This window comes from Ambystoma mexicanum, chromosome 8 (assembly GCF_040938575.1).
Source record: "Ambystoma mexicanum isolate Mex_15411 chromosome 8, UKY_AmexF1_1, whole genome shotgun sequence".
In the NCBI taxonomy this organism is placed as follows: Eukaryota; Metazoa; Chordata; class Amphibia; order Caudata; family Ambystomatidae; genus Ambystoma; species Ambystoma mexicanum.
This window is the reverse complement of record NC_090929.1, coordinates 645982072-646004760: the sequence shown is the minus strand read 5'-3', so window position 1 is coordinate 646004760 and position 22689 is coordinate 645982072. Positions and strand designations below refer to the sequence as shown.

Here is a 22689-nt window from a genome sequence, read left to right as displayed (position 1 = left end):
GTCACACATATATCTATAATATCAATTAACATTGGATTATACAGGCAAGGGTCTTGACCACTATAATACACTGTTTGAAGTGTTGGTCTGTGCTCACAAGAATCTCCGGTATGTGGCATTTGTTATTGATAGGCAACGATATACTGCAGTAGGGGTCTAATGTTAGTTGGGGGTCTGCTAGGTGGGCATCATGGCGTGGTCAGTGGTCTGGCACATGAAGAGAATACCTTGCAGGGACACAGGGTCATAATGGCAGTAAGTTTCCACTGGCGAGGGTGCGTGGGCAAGGACACGTTTGTGGAGATGAACAAGCTATGTGCTTGGTTCAGGCCGGTTCACATGCAGGACCGTGATCTCAGAGGAAGAGTGATGTGTTACATTTCTTAGCTGTTGCAAATACCTCTGGAGTTTTCCAGTCAGAGTGGGAACGAGGGTGTGGGCCATGTGCTCTGCGTGCTGTACTATCGCAGTGAGGCCTGGTCACCAAGATGGAGTGGAAAGAGGGTACATAAATGGATGCCCCGTGTCCTGCTCAGTGTTCCCATCTACGCGAATGTCATCCAAAGTTAACATCAGATAAGGGCAAGGGGCGAACCCACTACTGGAGGCACTTGGTACGAGTTTCTACTTGCTCCCACACACTTGCCTGCACGCCCCAGGCCCATCCATCCCACCCCCTCTATCAAAGGCGGTACGCACCCGGGAATGAGCGCTGGCATGGGGGGCTGTCACGGGCGCAAACGGCCAAGATGCCAAACAGCATGTACACTTCAAAAGGTATCCCACGCCCAGAGGCCATCGCTCACATGGCCTCCTCAGACCCCGTGTCTCCAGGCAGGCCTCCCCAGAGGCAGGCCGCCCTCCCTGCAATAAACATAATACCACGACATACGTCATTCATTCACAAACACACCCCTGTTTCTAATACTTTATAAACCACTTGATATGTCTCATGAGAACATTTTTGTGCTTTGCAAGTCAACTCCTGAACCTTCTACCTGAGAAGCACTGAGATCTATGCTAATCTGCTTGTCGCCGTGCTATCTGTGACCGCTTTGAGCAAACTCGTCAGTGTGCTACCTGTGGCCATCTACCTGTTCTCCTGCAACATACTGCTCGGCCTGCTGAATCCAACTGTTTGTTGGTCAAGGTAAGGCCATGTATCCTAGTCATATTTCAGTCATTTTTACATTTCAATCTATTTGCTATTACAGTACCCAATAGAGCTGTGGTCATTGGTCTCATTGCTATTGACTTGCGTTTCAATTGTTATGCTATCAATAGATCTATTTATTTTCATCTGTGTCAATTGTCATTGAATTGCATCCTTCGTAGGTCCAGTATATAATGTAAGCATGTTTCCTTTTCTTGCAAGACAGAACATCCAAGGGACGAGTCACATGTTCAGAGTTTAGTCACATAATTTAAAAAATTTCTGTAACTTATGCAAATACTAAGCCGCACATGATGAACTGGTATAGTTCAGGCTACCAAAACAAACCTTGCATTGAGCATGGTATGGTTCATTTACTTTTTTATGACATTTTTATTCATCAAGGTTTTATAATAATCTTGATATTTAATTTTCAGAATTTTCAACAATGCCTGCCTGTTCGATTAGCGGTTGCCCTTCGAAGACCCATGCTAAATCTGAAGGCACTGCAATGCATGTATTCCCGAAAACTGTTGATCGAATAAGGGAATGGGTTAAACATTGCGGATATCCACTGAATGAGCTGGAAAGTAGAGTCCAACAAGTCTTTGAGGACAAGAGGGGTGATCGATACCGCATCTGCAGCCGGCACTTTCCCTCGAACATGTACACCACATCTTGGTTAACAAAGAATAATAAACAGCGATCGACACGAAAATTGCTCGCAAACGCTATTCCCACTCTATTTGTCCACATTCCGCCACTGGTGAGTCAAGTGTCCGTTTTTAGCTTTAGGCCTTGCGGTAGTGTGTAGGTAGCCGAAAGGATTCATTGATATTTTAGGTGTTGTTTCCAATTTGTAATACTTTCGACATTGATATGAGTGTATAGCTTTTTGAATAATGACATTTATCAATATATTATTTTTAGATTTCATAACACACAAACGAAATCTATATATGGGCACAGGCAACTGTGCTATATTGCGCATTACTCAAGTATTCTGTCTCCTTACATGGCAATTTTAAATATTGGCATTTCATTATCAAACAATAATTTACCTTTACAACTTCTTGACTATCCCTTGAATCTGAAGCAAGAACATTCTACTTCCGTCACGTGCTAGCAGTTATCAACCACTTCTAGCGCGTATCAGGTAATCATACTTGGCTATTCCGCTACAGACTTGTTTTATGCATGTCAAGTAATAGTTTTTATGTATCGTGTGATTTTTTTACCAATTGTTTGGTTAGTGCTTTCCAATTGATATACACCTTAGTTGTCGTCCCCTGGTGTTTGTTTTCAGTTATAATTAGTGTTATCCATACTAATGCAAGTACTGTCTTTCAGGGAGATGCTGAAGCATCCACCACATTGACAACAGCCCTAGATGTTCTTCAGCAGCACGAGGTATGGATACTGACAGCTCCATCGACCGTGATCATCAGGACTGGAACACTTGTCGTTTGATTGTTCTACACCATGTTTCATTCGTGGTTAGCCGTTGATATGTACCTGTGCGGTCGACCCCAAGCGTGTGTTGTGTTTTCAATATTGTAATCCTTACTAATGCAAATACTATGTTTCAGGCAGTTGTTGAATCGTCAACCCACGCACTTGATGCAGAGCCTGACATTCAAGTAATTCCGGTGGAAGCGGGACCATGCGGATACGAATCGGCGCAACAGCTTTCGGAAGTGCGCACCACATTGACAACAGCCCTAGATATTCTTCAGCAGCACGCGGTATGGATATTGACAGCTCCATCGAGCGTGATCATATAACGTGATTCCATTTGCTATACTTTCTTCCCTATTAGCGCAAGTACTGTGTGTCAGGGAGACGATGGAGCTTCCACTACAATCACAAGATCCCATTTAGATGATGCAGATGTAAAGAAATCGGAGAAATAAGTCAATTAAATCTGATCATATTTAAATATTCCTTGATTCTTTTAGACAATGCAACATTTGTGGTTATCTCTTTTGATGTACCTGTGCCGTCCACCCCAAGTGTGTGTTATGTTTACAATATTGAAAACCATACTAACGCAGGTACTGTGTTTCAGGGAGTTGCTGATGCCTCCTCTTCAATACAATCATTCGTGGCAGTCCATGCAGAGCCAGAGGTATGGAGACTGACAGCTCCATCGAACTATTTCATCAGAGCTCAAACTTGTTGTTTGATTGTTCCACACAATGTTTAAATCGTGTTTGGCTATTGAGATGTACATGTGTGTTCGTCCTCACGTGTGTTTTATGCTAACAATATTTTGATACACAGTAATGAAAATACCATGTTTCAGGGAGTCGATGGAACCTCATTCTGTGCTGTCTGTGCGGATACAGAAAATATAGTCGTTGCAGCGCAAGAGGAAGGGGAGACATGCGGATACGTATCGGAGCAACAGCGTGCAGATGTTGAAGGTCGAGTCAAAAAAGTTGCAAAGAAAAGAAACAAAAATAAGGTTAGTTACAAACAGTTCATAACTTTAGAAATGTTTGTTGTGCTGGGGACTATTTTATGTTTTTTTCAAGTCAATTGTACTATACTTTATCTTGTGTTTAAACTGAACATCCCTTTTCCAATCTGTCCTCTAGTTACCCTTGGGTCTACGAACTATACATACACAGACAGTGAAGCGAATGAGAGATGTTGCTTGCCAGACCATTTACACTATGGAGGCTATGGAGGAACTATTAATTCAGACGCGGCGTGTTGAGACTCGGGATGCTCATGTCCAATGTACAGAAAATGAAATGGATGTGTCCGGAGAATCCGGCAAAGTTGTATTGGACCATTACTACAGTACGACCGCACCACCGCAACAACATGATACTGGATGTATTGAAGATAGCTCTGAAGTAGTCGCAGATCAATTCACACAATCTACACCCGCCAAAAAATTGCCACCAAAAAAGCTGTCGACATTGTTGTGTTCTCCCATCAATGTTGAAGTAGCAGATATTGAAATGACAGAGAATGAACCAGCAGCAGCATTCACCGACGCATCAGAACTTGATAGCAGCGATATTTCTTTCAAATGTGGTGATATGTCCTCAACGTCACAGGCCGAAACAACTTTGACGCAGGATGATAGTCTAATGAAAGAGGATAAATACATAGTATTCGACAGTTGTTTGATGGATATTTTTTAAGTATGCTGAAATGTGGGCATTCCGTCAGAGGGAAAGTATGTGGGAAGCCATTGATTCATGTGACTCGTCAAAAACAAGGCAGTAACGTCACAATACATGCCGCCTGTAGATTACATCATACGTTCTCATGGTCTGCACAAACGATGCTGGGGAAACTGCCAGCAGGAAATCTACTGTGAGCAGCTGCATCACTTTTTAGTGCTCCAGTTTTAGAAAGTTAAAGTCTTTCTTTCAGTTTGTGGGACTCCATTTCATTTAAAAAAACGCAGTACTACAAATACCAACATGATTATCTGTTTCCGGCCATTAGTGATGCTTGAAAAATTGAACAATTGTCTCTAGCAAGTACATTCGAAGGCAAACGATTCAGGCTAGCCGGCGATGGACAGTGCGACAGCCCTGGATTTTCTGCCAAGTACTGCACCTACCACTTTCAGACATGGATAGTAAGAAAATTCTGAGTTCGGTGGTCTGCAGGTAACACAATGTACATCCTCAGTGGCCATGAAGAAACTAGGATTTATAAAATCAGTGGAATATCTGCAATCGAGGGGAATGCACATCAACCTCATAGCCACGGACAGACACGTTTCAATTGCCAAGACAATGAGAGAGCAGTTCCCACATATTAAACATCAGTTTGACGTATGGCATCTTGCTAAATCAATCAATAAGAAAATCTCGGCTGCAGGGGAAAAAAAAAGGTTTGGAAAGTATTTCAGAGTGGTCCCAGTCTATCAGTAACCATCTTTGGTGGAGCTCCAAAACTTGTGAAGGGTCAGTGGAAATACTGCTTGAAAAATGCCGGTCACTGATGCACCACTGTACCCACGTGCACCGCTGGTCAGAAAACCTACATTCCCACCAATGTGTGTGAACATGGCCCTTTGTCCCCAGTGGAGGCAGGGAAGAAGAAGTGGTTGAATCCATCTTCACCGACACAAAAAGCCATTGAGAAGATTGTTTTCGATAAAACTCTATCAAGAGATTTGAGGGGACTGACAGAATTCTGTCACACAGGAGGTTTGGAGGTGTTCCACAATATGTGCCTAAAGTACAGGCCAAAGCGCTTGCATTTCAGCATACAGGGCATGAGACATAGGACTCTACTAGCGGTCTTGGCCCATAACGAGAATCTCGGCCGTGAACAATCTAGGACTAAGGGTAATGTAAGGATGCCTCGCTACACTAAGGTCTTTTCAAAAAGAAGTAAGCAATGGGTGATCAAACCAGTCTATGAGGAAATGGAGTTCGACTTTGTCAAAAGCCTTATTGTTGCTGTATTAGAGAAGCACAGATATGGAATTTTGAACGTTTCTGTGCAGAGCACTGATCCATTGCCACCCAACATTACCACTGTGCCATGTCCACCCAAAGGAGAGCTGGTTGTGAAGTACAAATCCCGGTTTAAATAATTGTAATACGATTGTCTTTTTGTAAATAAATGTTATTGTACAGTGTGCATACAAAGTACGCTAACCCTAACCCCTACCTTCACCATCCTGGGTGCCGAACAACCTGGGTGTCATCTTTGAATTCTCTCTCTATTCACCTCATATTGCTGACCTTGTCTATATGTGTATGTACATATTTTTGTTGATGTAACTAATTTTCGCAATCTCTTCTAAATGCTGGGCACTGTTAACCGAGGGGAGGCTTGCGTATTGCAAATAATAAAACAAACAAACAATAAATCTCACTTTCAACTCAACTCCTCGGGTACTTTATACTTTCCCTGACCTTTCCCAAAAAATTAAAAGTCTCAATAGTTATGGTTCTTTGGGGCTTCAAAGCTCGCAGACAACGAGGACAAAATTGGGGGCCTTAGAACGCGCCAAGCGAGCCGTTGCAGATGGTAGAGAAGCCAGTTCGCATTTGCACATTGAGGCGCACTACATAGATGGATTCGAAACTTCAAGTTCTCACAGATGGCTTTACTACGGGATGTTGCAAAGAAAGAATGTATGCTCATTTCTAGTGAAGGTCAGCAGCTTTGATTTTCAGCTCGCGCCCTGAAGAGGCCCACAACTCGCACTGGCAGCATAAGGTTCTATTGTTTTTTGACCTTGAGAGACAGGGACCATGCCGAAAGAACTTCATTTGAAGGGGGTGGGGTGCAATAACGTAAGAGAGGATAAGGCAGAAAATTCTGAAACTAGACCGAGTTTCATGTTAGTTCAGTATACGAAAAATCGTTGTCAAGAGCACAGTGGGATTCACGGACTGCATTACGCAGAGACACAATGGAAATTGCAAATATAATGTAAGTAACTCTTTAGACGCTTTTATAGCGGTATGAAGAATTAATGAAAGGATGCATGAATAAATGAATGAATGAAGAGCTTTGAAAACGTTTGTGGGATCGTCCTTGTAACGGGCACATGGGCATGCAGGTCCACATTCCACACGCATGTAGACAAAAAGCGTTTCTCACTGTGTACTAACCTCGATTTATTTCGTTTGTTTTCGCTTTGATTTTAGAGCCGAACATACTCCATTGCACTATCCTTGAAAGCAAATAGTTTCAGCTTGGCCGTAATAAATAAAATGAATAATATTAATAAAGATCGGCTGGCGAGACTAATTATAAATGTTATGTTTTCAAAACAGGTATATCCTTCCCTTTTGCCACTGCCACCAGTTTCAGACATCGGCGGATGTTTTTTTTAACCGCCAGCTGCAGCTTAATGTAAACAACTGCACAAACCTGATGATCTTATGGGACGATCGCCAAGGGCCCATATGCCCTTACGCGGTACTAGCGGCTAGAAGCAACATATGAACCTTTACGCTGGCCTAGTGCCTACTTGATGGAACAGCCTTGCGGTTCAACGTGCGACAAAAGTGCTTCTTTGAACGAAAACCAACACCCTGTGTACCCTAAAGGAACAGCGCGTGATTCATGATAAACTTTTACGGATTTGCAGATAGAGATAAAAGAAAATAAATGACTTTCAGAGTTCATATGGCAATTGCTGAATATTCTGTAAACATTTAATATCAAATAAATGTACTTTACCAAATGTACCGTGTTGCTGTTTGATTTTAAAGTACAGTTTCATATTCCGAATTGTGGCACGCTGTGTTGTGAGTTGATCTGTGTTGGTTTCCGGGTTCTGTGTGAAGTTGCGTAGAAGACGACTGGGCGCGTTTGCCTACGCAGCACAGAAATGTCACGGAGAGAGGCGGGGAATATGAATGTTTTGATAATGTCAGGCTCAGGGGCGGGGGATATGATTTAGTGCCGCAAAAGCAGGTCAGCCAGGGCGATGGTGGAAATGATAGGATTATCACAAAATGGCAGCTCCCTGATGCCTGTTTTCGCGTGCATTTAATGGACGAAAACTCGGGTAAGGTCCATAGGGAATTTTTCTAAAATCGAGCGACTTAGGCATAAAAACACATGGCCGACCCGTAGGGGCAATAAAAAATGTTGACCGAACCATTCCTTTAATTTGTTTTCAAAAAGTTGCTTTGGTAGGTAAAAATCCATCTCCCAGTCAGGATACCAATAGATGGATTGCAATATCTTTTCTTTTAGATTTTGGAACTAACTTAGCTTAGTCACAGTTACCTTCTTAATTTCCATCCACAATAAATTGAGCAGAGGACACGCCAGATTGCCAAGGAGGTCAGACCCGCCATAGGGACACATTGAAGTAGGCCCAATATACGCCTCCAAAATGTACCTTAAAGGATGTTTAGCCAGCAGTAGTTTTCAATTACTATTGCATCTGGCCCATACAAAACCACTGGACATAAGCACTGCTTGTATATCATTATTACTCCTTTCATACAATAGCCGGCTGTCTGTTCCAAAACTTTTGAAATCATTATTGTTAAGACAGTCAACTTGTTTCATAACACTGATAGGAAGCCCCAGATAATTATAGGAAGTGTGACAAATCACGGGATTCCCTCACTTCACCCCATGGGGGAGCCTTTCCCTATGATGCTAGGGAGATGAGCACGCTCCTCAATACCCTCCCGAGGGGTAGAGGCAAGCGGGGCCTCACTGGGAGTTACTCCTCCTCTGGGTTCAAGGACTACTGATCTTATGAGGAACACCCTAAACAACATATCACTAACCCACCTTTAAAACGATCTAGTGAAGAAAGATATGAGGTACCATCCAGAATATGTTATTGTAATCCAAATATTCTAATGATGCCTGTGAAGGAAAACATATATGGTACAGAGACTAAGAAAACCAATGAAAGAATACAGAGCATGAACCAAACAGAGAGAAAGTACTTTGACATTGTGCCGGGGAAATCCCATGGCAGCATAATAAAAATGAGAGGCGAAGACATTGAAAGAGAGAAGAACCACGAGTTTCAAATCGATTCACAGAGATACGCTGAAGGAAACTTGGACGCATGGCATCGATGCCAAAGAGAAACCACAGCGTTGCTTCCGATGCACAGCGTTGGAAAGGAGAGGAGATGCGAGAAGCCGAGCTGGATGTAAGTTGTCCTGATTATGAGCAAAAGATAAGTGGTAACGTGACAGCTAGAAAGTCATGTGAACCGGTGAGTCTGTGAACAACACTGATACCACTTCCTTTGAAGCAGACTCAACTGGACGGACCAAAGAAAGGAAACAAGAAGACTACCTGACAAATAAAGTAGAGAGTCCTACCCTGTTAGGTGTCCTGCTGACGTTATTCCTGAACAATCCAGGCAACAGGGAAATTGGGAGACCCGGATTGATTCTCTTTTTTTTTTAGGTATACTTTATTGGCATTTCCAACACTCCCTGCCTCCCCAGCTCCCTTTCCCATTGATCCTTCTTCCCAAAACAACAAACAAGTGGGCATTGTAATGGCTCCCTTCAAATCATAAGACTGATTGGTTCAAACCAGACCCAACACCCATAGACTCTGTTGCCACATAGGTTCCTGAAAGTCATTATGCAGGAATGACCTCACCAAGACCTAGTCTGCCTTTAGTTTTAGGTGATCCCCTCTGAATCGTGTAGGTCACCCATTCCAGCACTACAAAATTCCAGATCTTGGCAATCCATTCATGCTCTGATGGGCCAACACTACATATTTTTGTGCCACCAGTAGCAGGGCTGCAATACTACAAATCATGCATGCTTTTTTCTGTGGTTTCGACGATAGAATCTCAAGGACATCACTCATCCCCAGCATGACCTCCTCAAAATCCCTGCTGATCTGTGACCCAAAGATCTCCTTCATAGCCTTGTAAACCTTAACCAAGAAGGGCTGTATACCATCGAATTTCCACCAAGTGTGTTCCCAAGTCCAAATCTCTCCACACACCCTCCAGCACTCGTTGGATACTGACGGGTAGCATTGTTGTAGCTTCTCAGGGGTAAAAGGCCATTGTACCATTACTTTGATCCACATCTCCCAGACCTGAATAGCCCTTGTGAGTTTGGGTATACTTCCTCCATAACAATTCCACTGATCCCCATCTACTGAGTGTCCCATGGTAGCCTCCCGCTGTTTCGTGTACGACCATTCCGACTGCAAAGGACAGTCAGAGAATATTTTATAGAGTGCGGCTATCATATGGTTATCCCCTGAATTTGTCGTCATATACTTCTAAAAAGGAGCGAGCTCTCTGGTCGCTGCCTTCTTGTTGATCGATCCACTAGCCAATGTCTCAGCTGTGAGAAATCAAATCTCTCCCTCAACTCAAACTATTGTTTACATTGCATAAAGACTCTAATGTCCTGGTCCTCCACGATGTCTCTCAATTTACGACACCCTGCTGCCTCCCACCGTGCAAAGGCACCCTGTTCCCCTCCTGGCTGGAATTAGGGGTTTTGAAATAAAAGAGTCCATGGGGAAGGGAAAGTAGTCAGTTCTACCTGACGAACAAGGGAATTCCAATACGTCTTCTACCAATGCTGTGATCTTGCCTAAGTACATGTTCTTGGGTCTGTTTGATCTTTTACATCAAAGGATTTCCTCCAGGGGTTTTCCCACCACTGCCCTATCCATCCTTCACCATATCTTACTCTGATTTCTCATAACCCACTCTTGAAATACCCGAACTTGAGCTGCCAGGTACTAGAGGGCAGAAGTTACCGCCAAGCCTCCTTTATGGGTGAGCGCCATTAGTATTTTCATAGCAACCCTTGTTTTTTTATTATTCCAAATAAATGACCCCATCTGTTTTGAAGAATCTTGAAAGAAAAATTTCTGTGGAACTGGTATCGGAAGAACTTAGAAATAACACAAAATCTTGGGAAGGATCGCCATTTTGATGACATTAATCCTCTCCAGCCACGATTTTGACATGGCCTCCACTTGGTTAGCTGCTGCCTCACCATCCCTAATAGGGGAGTATAATTGGCATGGTAGAGGGAGTCAAGTGACTTGGTGATGTACACACGTAGAAATCGAATACTCTTGTCAGCCCAGATCTAGGGGCTAGACTCCCAAATTCCCCCAACCCGAGCTTCCGTCATGGACAGGTTTAGGGGTTCTTATTTATGGGCATTAATTTTCAGGCCTGTGATAGATCCAAACTCCCTGAGCTTCATAGAAATCGCTGGTAATGTTGTGTCTGTGCTAGTGATCATGAGAATCATATAATTCCCTTGATTTCTTGCGCTGACCTTAAACGTGCAAGCAGCTGCTCCAAATGGATCGCATATAGGAGTGGGGATAGTGGGCAGCTCTGCTTAGTGCCACAGGAGACCTTTATCCCTTGGAAAATATGGCCGTTCATTGCCAATCACAGGGTAGGTGGCTGATAGTTGCCCCTAAGCTTCTGTAAAAATTGGAACGCGAAACCCATGACCTCCATTGTGCGGAATAAAAAGGATCATTCCACACTGTCAAATGCCTTTTCAGCGTCTAAGGCAAGCATCACTGCAGGTCTCTTTTTGTTGTTGTTGACTTTCTTCATCAGGTGACAAACTCGTCGCGTATTGTCAAACGTTTGCCTATGTTTGATCAATCCTGACTGATCAGAGTAGGAATTAGCTTTTCAAGTCTGGTCGCCAATATTTTGGTATATAATTCTGCATCTATATTATTAAGGGCAATGGGACAATACGACCCACACTGCATACTGTCTTTATTGGGTTTAGGAAGCAGCACCATGTTTTATTCCTGCATAGTCGGGGTAATTTGCCCCCACTTCCTGAAGGAGTTAAAGAGAGGTACCAAAACCGGAATCAACACTTCTTTAAACGTCTTATAAATAAATTGTTTTGAAATCATCCAGCCCTGGGCCTTGTTAAGGGGCAGGGATAGGATTGCTGCCCTCACTTCCTCAGACAAAATATCTGCTTCCAACTCCTCCCTCTCCCCCGTTGTAATCTTCTACAGGGGACATTGAGAAAGTGTCAGACTTCGCCTGTGCAGCTTGTGGAGGACCTGGAAGTTATGGCCCCCGGTCTAGTCCTCACCCAAGATGGCGACCGCAACTATAAGACGAGACCACGCCCCCTCTTCGGCGCGTTGTATCTGTCCATGTTTGTGTACGCCAGCAACGCTGTGTTCTGCTGCCGGTGTGTCTGGATCCCGCTCCGAACCACCCTTGCCGTCCACTTGCTTCCCCTTACCTAGTTTCTTTTCTTAGACGCTCTCCGCGTACTCCTCTTCCTTGTTTCTTAGTTTCTTTTCTTTTATCGTCCGGAGCCTGGCTAACGCTCCTGTTTAGTTTCCGGTTCCACTTGATAGCGTCTCCGGTAACTACTATTTTTCTTCTTCTTGGTCTCATCTCACGGTAGGTGTTTCCGTTGTTCCCTGTTGGATTTGGGGTGTTTCCTTTCTCCTCTAACATCCATTACTTACCTTTCTTCCGTGACACTATTTCCGGGTTTGTTCACCCTATCTTCAGTTTCTGTCTTTCTCTCCCTTATCTCTAATTCTACCCCGTTCCTGTCATTACACCCACGCTTAGTTTACTCTTTGGGGCCATTCCCTGTATCCTGTTGATTTTTGGACCTCTGCTTGCATTGATCCTGTTTTCCGGAATTGCCTCAAGACTAAAGGACAAGGCTTGTGAAGTCAGCCACTTATTCATCTTAACAATTCACCCAGGGTTTTTTGGTGCCCGAGAGGCTTTTTCCCTGGTACTTTGGGGGTCTAGCTCCTCGGGGTTCACCTTTGATAGGTTACACTTCCTGTCAGGGTGGCCTCTGAGGGAGCTAGGCCCTATTTACACGACAAGAAGACGAAGTCAAGGAAGGAACAGTCCTCAGAAGACCGGCAGTGGCGCAGGAAGACCCCCGCCCGTTCCAAGGACAACTCTTCTGAAAGTATTGGTGAGGAGGAGGTTGGGGAGGTTGGTCCTTTTTCTGACAGAATACAACGCCCACCGATAACCATGGCATCCTTGGAACAATATCAGGAATTGTTTGCAGCCATGCAAAATCTCACGATAGAATTACAAACCCTCAAGACGGAAAACACCACACTGCGTCAACAAGTGGCCTTACAGAGAGTGGATCGTGGAGATCTACCGCCTATGGCCTTGTCGTATGGCAAATATGATGGTCACCCAGGGGGACTAAAGGACTTTTTAGATGCCTGCCAGGTCTACTTTACATTTAGACCACACGCCTACGAGTCAGCCAGATCCCGAGTGGGGTTCATCATCGCCAATTTATTTGGAAACGTTTTGGCGTGGGCAACCCCTCTGGTGACAAACAATGATCCTTCTTTGAGCGACTACAACCTCTTTGTGGCCCAATTCAAAGAAAGGTTTGATCGTCCTGAAATATTGTTTACATCTCTTGAAGCCATCCTTGATGTTAGACAAGGAACAACAGATGTGCAGACCTATATCTCCAGATTCCTGAGACTGGCATCCAAGGCTGACTGGCCTGATTCAGCCAAACACACCATATTCAGGAGAGGCCTAAACGAGGATATCAAGGACAAATTGGCTCGCATTGCTCGACCAGCTACCTTTCAGGATTTGATGACTATTGCTCTACAAATAGAGTTTCGTCTGCAGGAACGTCGTCAGGAAAGAAGAAGACCACGTTTATCTTTTCAACCGAGTACCCCCTCTCCCCCTCCCAGGGAATCTCAAGCGGCCGAAGAACCCATGCAGGTTGGAACCACCCGTGGCCCTTTGACACCTGAAGAGCGCAAGAGGTGCCGAGATGCAGGACTATGCATGTATTGTGGTTCCTCCAGACACCTACTCAGGAACTGTCCTGAAGTTCCGCCTCGTCGGAAGGAAAACGCCAGCCCCCGAACTTACGCAAGGGAAGTTTCGGGGGATCTTTCTGCTATCCTTGCTTCAACACAACCCCAGTAGAGGAAGACAACCGTCTAATGGTTTTCAAGGTCTTGCTGTGGCGGGATGCCTCCACTCCATTGGAAGTTTTGGCCATGTTAGATTGTGGTGCCGCTGGCAATTTCATGGATGTGGAGTGGGCCAGAGCTAACCACATTCCTGAACGGCTCAAATCAAGAACCATACCTGTAGAAGGAGTAGACGGAACTCCTCTTTCTTCCGGGCCAATTGTCAAGGAAACCACTCCAATACGAATGCAGTTGGGACAGCACCAAGAGGCAGTGGTGTTTGACATTATCCGAGCAGCTCATTTTCCCTTGATAATTGGAATACCCTGGTTAAGGAGACACAATCCTTCCATTGATTGGGTCTTGAACAAGGTAAGCTTTGACTCATCATACTGCGAACGTCACTGCATGACAGTTCCTCGTATTGGACCATTGAAAGAGGAAGAAAGTATCAAAACTGTGTCTTCTGTTCCGTTACAATACCAGGGTTATGCCGAAGTCTTCCAAGACGTAGTACCACGGCAGTTGCCCCCACACCGAGCAGAAGATTGTTCAATCGAATTGATCCCTGACGCACAAGTTCCGTTCGGTCGGATGTATCCGTTATCTTTACCCGAAAAGAATGCCTTGAGAGAATACCTGGACACACACCTTCAGAACGGGCTTATTCAAGACTCCAAGTCCCCTTGTGGAGCATCATTGTTCTTTATTCCTAGAAAAGACACTTTGGAATTAAGACCCTGCATAGATTATCGAGGTCTCAATCAGGTGACTATCCGAGACTATCCGAGACAGATATCCGATGCCCTTGATTAGAGACATCCTGGAAGCAGTCCAGGGTTCACATTTCTTCACCAAACTAGATCTGCGAGGAGCCTACCATCTCTTGAGGATCCGCCAAGGGGACGAATGGAAGACGGCATTTAGGACACCCCTTGGGCTATTTGAATATAAGGTAATGCCGTTTGGATTAGGCAATGCTCCTGCCATTTTTCAAAGATTCATGGACAAGTTATTTTCAGATCTCCTCTATTTGTCGGTAGTAGTCTACCTGGATGATATTTTGATTTTCTCCCGCAACTTAGGAGAACATAGGAATCAAGTCAAGGAAGTATTACATCGACTGCACACCAACCAACTTCTGGTTAAACCAGAGAAGTGTATCTTCGAAGCCAAGACCGTTTCCTATTTAGGCTTTATCCTTTCGAAGGAAGGTATACAGATGGACAATCGCAAGACTCAAGCAATACTGGAATGGAAGGAACCAAGATGTGTTAAGGATATCCAAAGATTCTTGGGCTTGGCAAATTTCTACAGGCGATTCATACCCAAATTCTCTGATCTAATCCAACCAATCACCAAACTCCTTAAAAGAGGGGTCAAGTTCGAATTTGCCCAAGAACAAAGACAAGCCTTCAACACTCTTAAGGAACGGTTTACCACTGCTCCCGTTTTGGTTCAACCAGATCAAGACAAACCGTTTATATTGGAGACAGACGCCTCGATAGGAGCAGTTGGGGCAGTCTTGTTACAGAAAACAGAAGATGGTATTGAACATCCAGTGGCCTACTACTCAAAAACCCTCACGAGCAGTGAAAGAAATTATTCAGTTCTAGAGAAGGAGTTATTAGCCATCAAGTTAGCATGCCTAGAGTGGCGCCATCTTTTGCAAGGAGCCAAGCATAGTTTCCTCATTCGTACTGATCACCGAAACCTGAAGGTCCTTCAGCAGATGGAGTGTTCCAATGCCCGTCACGCTAGATGGGCATATTTTTTTCTTCAGTTTGATTTCAGAATTACCTACATTCCAGGAACGGAAAACCAGGTAGCTGATGCTCTGTCACGCAGTCAAGGGGAGGAGATTGGTAACTACCAAAGGCATGACCTTCTACTACCTGGCCTAAGAATGGTCGCCTTAGTGGGGACATTCGGACAGCAACTGTTGCAACAGTATCAACAGGAAAAGGTGTTCCCTCGGTCTGTAAAACAAGGCAGTGAAGGACTCTTCTATCACGAAGAAGCCTTGTACATTTCTTCCAAGTCCTTACAAGAACAAGTACTCAGATGGTGTCATGATACACCGTTGGCTGGTCATCCAGGCGTAAAGAAGACTCAAGAGTTGATCAAGAGACGTTTTTGGTGGCCTTCAATCCTTCATGATGTTAACCGCTATGTGTCATCTTGTCCAGTGTGTGCGTGTAATAAGCAGGTCACTGGAAAACCAATTGGACTCCTTCAACAACCACCACTACCAGGGCGACCATGGGAGCATATCTCCACTGACTTCATAGTTGAATTACCCATATCTAGGGGTATGAATACGATAATGGTCACGGTAGACTCATTCAGTAAGATGGCTCATTTCTCACCCATTGTGTTCTGCTGCCGGTGTGTCTGGATCCCGCTCCGAACCACCCTTGCCGTCCACTTGCTTCCCCTTACCTAGTTTCTTTTCTTAGACGCTCTCCGCGTACTCCTCTTCCTTGTTTCTTAGTTTCTTTTCTTTTATCGTCCGGAGCCTGGCTAACGCTCCTGTTTAGTTTCCGGTTCCACTTGATAGCATCTCCGGTAACTACTATTTTTCTTCTTCTTGGTCTCATCTCACGGTAGGTGTTTCCGTTGTTCCCTGTTGGATTTGGGGTGTTTCCTTTCTCCTCTAACATCCATTACTTACCTTTCTTCCGTGACACTATTTCCGGGTTTGTTCACCCTATCTTCAGTTTCTGTCTTTCTCTCCCTTATCTCTAATTCTACCCCGTTCCTGTCATTACACCCACGCTTAGTTTACTCTTTGGGGCCATTCCCTGTATCCTGTTGATTTTTGGACCTCTGCTTGCATTGATCCTGTTTTCCGGAATTGCCTCAAGACTAAAGGACAAGGCTTGTGAAGTCAGCCACTTATTCATTTTAACAATTCACCCAGGGTTTTTTGGTGCCCGAGAGGCTTTTTCCCTGGTACTTTGGGGGTCTAGCTCCTCGGGGTTCACCTTTGATAGGTTACACTTCCTGTCAGGGTGGCCTCTGAGGGAGCTAGGCCCTATTTACACGACAAGAAGACGAAGTCAAGGAAGGAACAGTCCTCAGAAGACCGGCAGTGGCGCAGGAAGACCCCCGCCCGTTCCAAGGACAACTCTTCTGAAAGTATTGGTGAGGAGGAGGTTGGGGAGGTTGGTCCTTTGTCTGACAGAAAGTTACAAGCCCAGAGCCCCTTCTTGGGAGAGTCCGACGAATATAAGGTGGAATAAAATTCCATTAAGGAGTTTAAAATATCACGCAAGGAAGTGCTTTCCCCTCTGTACCCTGTTTTGATTGTTAAGATTGTGCTGGACGCCTCATTTTTCCTCAAATGCCTTGCTAGGGGACGATCCGCTTTGTTGGGCTTGACATAAAATCACTGCTGTATAAATAGCTGGGATTTTTCAGCTCTTGTGGTTTGGAAAACCTCCAATTTGCCCTTAATCTGTCTACATTCTTTCCTAAGCGCGTTTCCCATGTCTGTTTCCATTCTGGTCATTATTTGTTGGAGTTGGGCTTCTAACTCTACTTGTAGTTGACTTAGTTGCTTGGCTCTCTGTATTATTTTGGCAATCAATTCCCCCCTAAGGGCTGCCTTAAAAGCATTCCAGGCTATGGGCCTCATTACAAATATAAAGCACACTGGCACCCTTGGTCCGGACCGCCACACTACGAAACTGCCTGCTTGGGCCTCTGCGCCCAGCAGAACTGACCCTGCCGGGCGCAGTGGCTCCGGTATGCAGATTCGTCACAGAAGCACAGGCCCCATTAGCAACAGTGCCGGTGCTTCTGTCTCCCCACTCCCATGGAATGGGGACTTACAAAATCCAGCGCCTGATTTCCTGTGCCGCTGGGACTTGTAATGTCCCGGTGGCACCGGGAAGTCAGGCACCAGATTCAGCGTTACAGGGTTGGTGGCACTGGCGGGTTACCGCCAACCTCATAATGAGACCTCATGTGTTCCTGTGCGTCAGGTGTCCTATTAATGTTAAAGAATTCCACAATTTTGCGACGCAGGTCCTCACATATCATTATCTTTGAGAAGGTGGTCAGTAAACTTCCACTTCCAAAGTCCAATCCCGGCCCCCTCTTGATGTACGGTAATTGTGATGGGAGCATGATCTGATAATGCTATCGCCGCCAAGTCCACCTATTTCACTTGCCACAACAAAATGCTATAAAGCCAAATATAATGAATCCCTGAAAAAGAGCTGTGCAAATGGGAATAGAATGTGTCTCCTTTTTTGACCCCATGTATCTCCCTCCAGCAGTCCACTAGGGCCACTTGTGCCATTCGCTCCCTCCGTTTCATAGATGGGGCCACCTGGTTGAGATATATCATCGCACTCCTATCTGTATGTGGGTCCCATGCCAGGTTGAAATCCCCCATTAAAATGAAGCTCCCCATTGCAAACGGCTCCCTTTTTGCCAGCAATGATCGCAAGAACCTATTGTATCCCGTTTTAGGCGCATATATTGACGCTAACGTATAAGTCCCCCAACTCCTTCCCACTGGATTTTTACCAAGATATATCAGCCTTCATTGTCCCTCTCTGTATCCATTACACAATTAGGAATGGAGAGGGGAAGACCTAGCCTCAACTTCCAAATAATACCCTCAAGAGACTTCAAAAATGGCCATGGGGATTCCAAGATGGCTGCCAAGGGAAGAGCACAGTGACCGATGCTCTCCTGATCCTCGGGGCCTCCACAGCTTGCTTTGAGAATCAAGTGCCCTCCCCAGGCAGCCTATTCGAAGTGTGGAGAGACCGCATCGACGTGGGCCAATAATTAGCCCTACAACATCGATTCTCTGGAGGAGTGTGCGCCGGCGTGTCTGGGGAAGTGGCCTCATCGGAGTACCAAGTGGAGAACAAGGACACAGGGCGGGAGTCCCAGACTCGAGGTGCAGAAGAGAAGGGTGTGCAGGGCGAGTGGAGGACCCCCTCGGTATTACGGAGCAGCAACAAGAGAACACGGCAGGGAGAAGACCAGATGAGCCCCGGAAGACGATGAACCGGATCGGAAGGGTGAGCGCTGTGGGACACCTCGAGGTCGGTGGATGACGGAGCACTGAGGGAGCAGCCCCGGAACCGTTGATCACCTGCAACTACAACCGGAGCATACACAATGGTGGGTTGACAGGCGAAAGGAGGAGCGTCAACCCATTTGAACGCTGCAGCGGGAGAGTGGCAACAACGGGACACCCGACCAGGACCGGGGTGGGCCCGGGGGAGGCACCAACAGGAGACATAAGACTGGCCCTCCAGGCAGCCAGGAACAGAGATCCCCATCGGGCCAAAAAGGCAGAAAGCGCCAGTAAGGAGAACGTAGGGGTGGTGACAAGGAGAGTCTGCAAGGCCCTCCCCTGAACAAACTGATCAGCCTGGAAACCTTAAGGCCCCGGGGGGAGACTTCAAAGAAGAAAAAGCTAGGACTGGGCTGCGGCAGGTGAAAGAGGGGGGACTTGGGGGCACTAAAACCCAGGGGAGATAAATAGAAGGAGTGTGGCCCATCCCATGCGCTCAGACCATCAGGGGAGCATTAGCTGTCCCGGGGCGCCAACAGCATATCAACTCAGGGGGCCGAAGATTGCCACACGGCCAAAGGCAGAGATTAGAGGGACACCACCCTAGTGAACAGCCGAGTGGCTACATAGGGAAGCATCTGTAATAGGCTTCCTGGACATAGTCTACTGGAGCCTTCCAGGTGGTGAAGCAGCATCAGCTTTCACACGGTCATCTGGAAATCATAAGGCGAGACAAGGGGAAAGTTCTACACAACAGGAGAGAAGCAGTGGAAAGATTCCAGGGGATAGGGCTCAGGACGTCGGAGAGTGAATAACCCCACAGGAAAGACTGGCAAAGGAGACATTCTCCAAGACTAGGGGAAAAGACCAGCCTTTAACATCAAAGGGCCCCAGGAAACCCCTTGAGAGCAATATCCATAAAATGTGGAGTAAAGAAGTGAGCTCCCCGCAGGGAACTCAAGTGGCCCAAAAGCAAAGGGAACAGGGAGACCCCCACATGGAGGAAGGCCAAGATCAACAGGTGACGCACTCTCTCCTTAATAATATTTTACTGATTTTGGGGACAAAACGCCGATACAGTACAAAAAGAAATGACTTTAATGAGGGAGGACCTCGCTGCAGCACTCCAGGAGATAAAACAAGATGTGTACAAAATGGAGGAAAGTATCGATACAAACAAGAAAGCGATACAAGAACTGACAGGAGATGCAAGGAAGATAGAAACCTGGGTAGAGCAAATGGCAACAGCGACCCGAAATTAGAATTGCAAATGGAAGGTTTAGAAAACAGATGGAGGAGGTCAAATATACAGATTAAAAATACACATGCCCGAGGAAGTGTCAGAGAAAGACCTCGAAGCAGTGGTGAAGGGCATCTTTGAAGACCTGTTGGATGCTGAGGAGAAACCAGAGGTGAGAATGGACAGGATTCATAGAGTCAGCCCCCATAGAGTGGAACCAGGGGCTTGCCCCAGAGACGTTTTGGCGGCAGTCCAAGATTACAGAATCAAGGAACAGATTCTACAGATGTCGAGGAGATCTAAGCAAATAACCTACTTTGGGTCAGAATTGTCACGTTTACAAGATTTAGAGAGAGAGAGAGAAAGACATTCGTTACAGATGGACTTTTCCGTTTAGTATGGTGTTTAAATGGCAGGGCCGGCAACATCGGATTACTTCTTGTGAAGAAAGAATGAAGATTCTCGGGATCGAGGAAGAGGACGTCCAAGAGACAAGGGCTCCCAAGTAAAGGATTGACCAGCAATGTTACCTCTAATTTTTTGGGCTGTGTGCACCAAAGAATAGTTGTGTGCAGGCTGTTTTTCAGTGATATGCGCAACAGAGTGATGCGCCGCCACACCGGTGGTGGTTGGTGCCAGGCCCGCACCCCACCAGTGAGCAAGTGCTTAGTGATCCGATTCCACAGTGTGCGAGGAATGCAAATATGCGGCACAACAAGCTCTACTTCAAGGGACATTTGGGTGCTCTGTTCTCCTCCTAAGATTTTAGCTCATCTCAAATTGTGTCCTTTTACATCTCTAAACATTAGCAAGATCTTTCGTTTTATGATGGATTGGTACAAGAACAGAGTCTGGTTCTTCTAGTGGAACACAGATTCTGCCTCACAAATTAATATTAGTACCACAGCAGTAGATTCTGCATTCTCAGTTCACTTATTGTATGGAATATAAAGGAAATGCTTTCTATTGGTTTAATGCAATAAGCAATAAATGAACATGATTAATGACAAAGACGACTTAATAGAAGCGGGTGGTATGGATGGGCACTGGACAGTTAAATAAAAAGCACTGAATCATGTAATGTCACATTGTCCTGGAAGTTAACCTCAGAAAGTCTGCCATGAAAAGGGTGACTATACTACTAGTAGAGCACCATAAGAGGACTCGTAGGGCCCGATTCATAGAATTGAGCGCCGAAAAGGCGCAAGCGCCACGCGCTGAGTAGCAGTGTGCGCCAGCTGTGGCGCAGAGAAACAATTGCGCAACACGCGTATTCATGGATTTCCCGAGGCATCAGTAGCCGTGGCGCAAGGAACACCAAGCTGTGCCAGTAACGCCCCCAACACGCCCTCACATGCAGTAAAAAGCTAGTGAAATGCCTAACACAGTGCAAGCATCCGTGCCATCCCTGGACCAGCATACATTCCCCCTAGCGAAACCCAGTGAAAACCCTGCTAGATCTCTGCCCGCACCCCAGAGAAATCGTACGAAACCCCTTGCAAACCCTGCTGCACACCAGCCAAATCGTGTGAAAACTCTGCACATACCCCGGCTGCACCCCAGCAAAATTGTGTGAAAACTCAGCGCATACCCCGGTCGTACCCCAGTGTAACCGCGTGAAAACTCAGCACGTAGCCGGGACGCACACCAGCCAAATCGTGTGAAAACGCAGCGCATACCCCGGCCACACCCCGGCCAAATCGCGTGGAAACTCATTGCGTACCCCGGGCGCAACCCAGCCGTACTCCAGCCAAATCGTGTGTAAATTCTGTGCATTTGCTGGCCGCACCCCATCGTAACCGCTCCCAAACACCCCACGATACCCGCAGCAAATCCACTGGAAACAGACCCCTCCTGACGAAACACTCTCACCCCAGCCCCCATCACCCGTGATACCACCATGCAGGCAGCCCCCACCACATGGGACACCCCAGCCCCCATCACCTGTGACGCCACCCTGCAGGCAGCCCCCACCACATGGACACACCACCCCCCCATCACCCGTGACGCCATCCTGCAGGCAGCCCCTTCCACATGGGACACCCCAGCCCCATCACCCGCGACGCCACCCTGCAGGCAGCCCCCTCCACATGGGACATCCCAGTCCTGATCACCCGTGACGCCACCCTGCAGGCAGCCCCCTCCACATGGGACACCCCCACCCCAGCCCCCATCACCCGTGACGCCATCCTGCAGGCAGCTCCTCCACATAAGACACCCACACCCAGGCCCCATCACCTGTGATGCCACCCTGCAGGCAGCGCCCATCACCCGTGAAGCCACCCTGCAGGCTGCCCCCACCATATGGGACACCCCAGCCCCCATCGCCTGTGGCGCCACCCTGCAGGCAGCCCACTCCACATGGAACACCCCCACCCCAGCCCCCATCACCCGTGACGCCACCCTGCAGGCAGCCCCCTCCACATGGGACACCCACACCCCAGCCCACATCACACGTGACACCACCCTGCAGGCAGCCCCCTTCACATGGGACACCCCCAACCCAGCTCCCATCATCTGTGACGCCAACCTGCAGACAGCCCCGTCCAGACCGCACATCACCTGCATGCTGGATGCTGACATAGTGACACATACTCACTCCATGGATGGCGTGTCAAGCACCTTGACTGCCGTGTAGTGACACCACCCTTAACCTCCTGGTCAAAATATATCCTGCAAACAAAAACAAATGCATACACCTGGGCCACACCCTTGAGTGTGCCAGCTGCTCAAACACAATTGCTGTCTGCAACCATATCCCAACATACACATCACACACATGAATGGTAAAGTGAGGCCCTGCAGCCCATGTGACAAAGTCATGTCAATAATCTCCATGTAGAAATAGTC

General features: G+C 46.5%; 1 protein-coding gene across 2 annotated transcripts in view; it reads right to left on the bottom strand.

The window, feature by feature from the left end:
• The window catches only part of TMCO4 (transmembrane and coiled-coil domains 4), a 1142020-nt gene that overhangs the window by 1094321 nt on the left and 25010 nt on the right, over positions 1-22689 (bottom strand). The window lies entirely within an intron of this gene.